Raw genomic sequence first — 3,256 nt, 5'->3', positions numbered from 1 at the left:
TGAAGCTCTTTCTGTGCCCCTTGATTTTCCAAGTATTGTCTGGATAAGCCATCGATGGCTTCCTGTAGTTGGTGCATGTCCAGAGGGGCTTGCTCCTCTAGGTTTTGTCCTTCGACCACTTGCTGGGCTGGCCTCTTTCTTGGCTTTCGTTGAGGTAGGGGAGATGCAACAGCATGCATCCGTCGAACAGTAATTGGGATGCCAACTTTTATCCACTCGGGGTTCTCATCCTCGAACACCACCCCAGCCCTGTCACACAGACGGAAAATAGTACTGGGGTAGCCTAACCTTCCTCCAGAGTCACTTTTCTCAGCCATCTTCCTAATACCTTGGGCTCTGAGTTCATGAACCTTGATCTCTCCTCCTTTAAGTATACATTGCACCATTGTTGCTCTCTTAAGATTCACCTCTGAGTTATTCCCGGTAGGAAGGATGGATCTCCTTACAATTTCAAACCACCCCTTTGCTTCAGGAGTGAGGCCCCATCTCTTGATGAACTTGGGTTTCCCTTGAGGATCTCGTACCCAATCAGCTCGTTGCACGTAAATATCTTGCACAATCTGGTCATGGTTGGGGCTGCTATCTATTCTGGAGTGATAGCTTTCTTCTGCAAATGGTATGGTTTGTAGCTTTAACGCCCTCATAATGCTTATGGGGCTGAAGTCCACGGTCACCCCTCTCACGAAACTTATATAGGGGTCATCTGCCTTATCATACCTGACTGCATTTGCGTAAAACTCTCTCACAAGAGTTGCATTCACTTTTATGACTGGATCAGTAAGGAGCTTCCATCTTCTCTTTTCCACCTTCTCTGTAATTTCGGGGCACTCAGTTTTTCTGACTTGAAAGCCTAGCTCATATATGATCTCCTTATCAACCATCCACCCGAATTGTAATGCATGGTGAAAGGTTCTAAATTTCTTCTCATCGAAAGGGCGTTGCTCCATAGGCTCCTTCCCTTTTCTTCTTTTAGGGCTTGATGATGCCATAAGTGACTTTTGAGATGTGAAGGTGTTGAGAATTATTGGTTAATGATGGAATTCGGCCGGTTAAGATGAGGTGTAGTGAAGGAAGTGAGTGAGAGTGTTTTTGATGGGGTAAGAGGAGTTGGGTGTCGAAAGTGGGAAGTACAAAGAATGGAAATTGGAATGTGGAGGGAGTATGGGATAAGGACCTCTTAAATAGAGAAGTGGTGAGTAAATGAAAGGTGTGGATTGAATGTGTAGGCCTATGATGAACGGATGGGGTTTAGCATGGGATGGACACAACGATCATCACTTTTATGATGGGGTTAGTTCAGTTTCCAAGCGTGTTCTTCTTCCAATGTTGCATGGCAACATTTCCCAATGCATTCCCCTTTGAGACATGTGTATAGTTCCCTCCTTTTGAAGTGGCCGAAACCTCCTCCTTCAATTGTCCCATAAATTCTCCTACACAATAAAAGAAATGTGATTAATAAATTTGTGGATAGTGGCGGCAAAATTTAAAAAGGAAAGAATAACTACTTTTTAAAATTTTTGTTTCTAAATGGTAAGTGCTTATTCATGAATACAAACCAACTGACTAATTAACTGTCCATGTATGCAACATTGGTGACACCAAACTTAGTTTGTGGCACTGTGGTGTAAAAAGATTTGTTCAAAGTACTAAGAGTGACATGATTTTTATGTCCTCTTAGTGTTCCTTGAACACCAAACTTGTTCTTCACTATGTGCTGCATAAAAAGATTCATTCAAGTATGTGTCAAAGTTGATTTGGAATTCATGAGCCTTGCATTATTAACTACTTTAAAAGCATATAAAACATGGGTTGCCTCCCATGAAGCGCTTCTTTAGCGTCACTAGCTTGACGTTCTGACATTGTCAGGGTGGTTGGTAATGCTTCAGATCTTCCCCCCCGCAGTAAATCTATCTCCATTGGCTTCTTCAAGAATCTCCACATATTCTAGGGAGAGAATTCTGTTGATGGTGAAAACTTTAGGTAGCTGAGATGGGATGGTGGGGAGATGAGATGGGATATCTGGGAAATAAGCTGAGATCACTTTATCCCCTGGAGAGAAATCCTCTATAAGGATCTTATTGTTCCTCCACCTCTGGTTTGCGAAATTGTTACTCTGAGGTTGTAAAATTTGTTGTTCGTTCTCTCCCTGGCAATGGCGCCAATAACTGATGCACAATACCATGGTCCAAATATAACTTCACAACTTTGCACAACTAACCAGCAAGTGCACTAGGTCATCCAAGTAATAAAACCTTACGTGAGTAAGGGTCGATCCTACGGAGATTGTTGGTATGAAGCAAGCTATGGTCATCTTGTAAATCTCAGTCAGGCGAATATCAAATGGTTATGGAGTTTTCGAATAATAATAATAAATAAACAGAAAATAAAGATAGAAATACTTATGTAATTCATTGGTGAGAATTTCAGATAAGCGTATAGAGATGCTTTTGTTCCTCTGAATCTCTGCTTTCCCGCTGTCTTCATCCAATTAGTCTTACTCCTTTCCATGGCAAGCTTTCTGTAAGGCATCATCGTTGTCAATGGCTACATCCCATCCTCTCTGTGAAAAAGGTCCAAATGCTCTGTCACGGCATGGCTAATCATCTGGAGGTTCTCGATCATACTGGAATAGGGTTCACCCTCCTTTTGCGTCTGTCACTACGCCCAGCACTCGCGAGTTTGAAGCTCGTCACAGCCATCCCTTCCCAGATCCTACTCGGAATACCACAGACAAGGTTTAGACTTTCCGGATCTCAAGAATGGCCATCCATGGGTTCTAACTTATACCACGAAGACACTAATAACTCGGACTCGGTCCACTGTATTAGATATCCAAGAGATATTCATTCTAGCTTGTTTGCATGTAGAACGGAAGTGTTCGTCAGGCACGCGTTCATAAGTGAGAATGATGATGAGCGTCACATAATCATCACATTCATCATGTTCTTGGGTGCGAATGGATATCTTAGAAGCAGAATAAGTTGAATTGAATAGGAAACAGTAGTACTTTGCATTAAATCATGAGGAACAGCAGAGCTCCACACCTTAATCTATGGAGTGTAGAAACTCTACCGTTGAAAATACATAAGTGATGAACGTCTAGGCATGGCCGAATGGCCAGCCCCCAAACGTGATCAATATGATCCAAAATTGAACTAAAAATCATAAGATGTAAATACAATAGTAAAAAGTCCTATTTATACTAAACTAGTTACTAGGGTTTACAGAAGTAAGTAATTGATGCATAAATCCACTT

This window comes from Arachis hypogaea, chromosome 16, assembly GCF_003086295.3.
Source record: "Arachis hypogaea cultivar Tifrunner chromosome 16, arahy.Tifrunner.gnm2.J5K5, whole genome shotgun sequence".
Classification (NCBI taxonomy): Eukaryota; Viridiplantae; Streptophyta; class Magnoliopsida; order Fabales; family Fabaceae; genus Arachis; species Arachis hypogaea.
The sequence above is the reverse complement of the archived record's forward strand: the minus strand, read 5'-3'. Positions refer to the sequence as shown.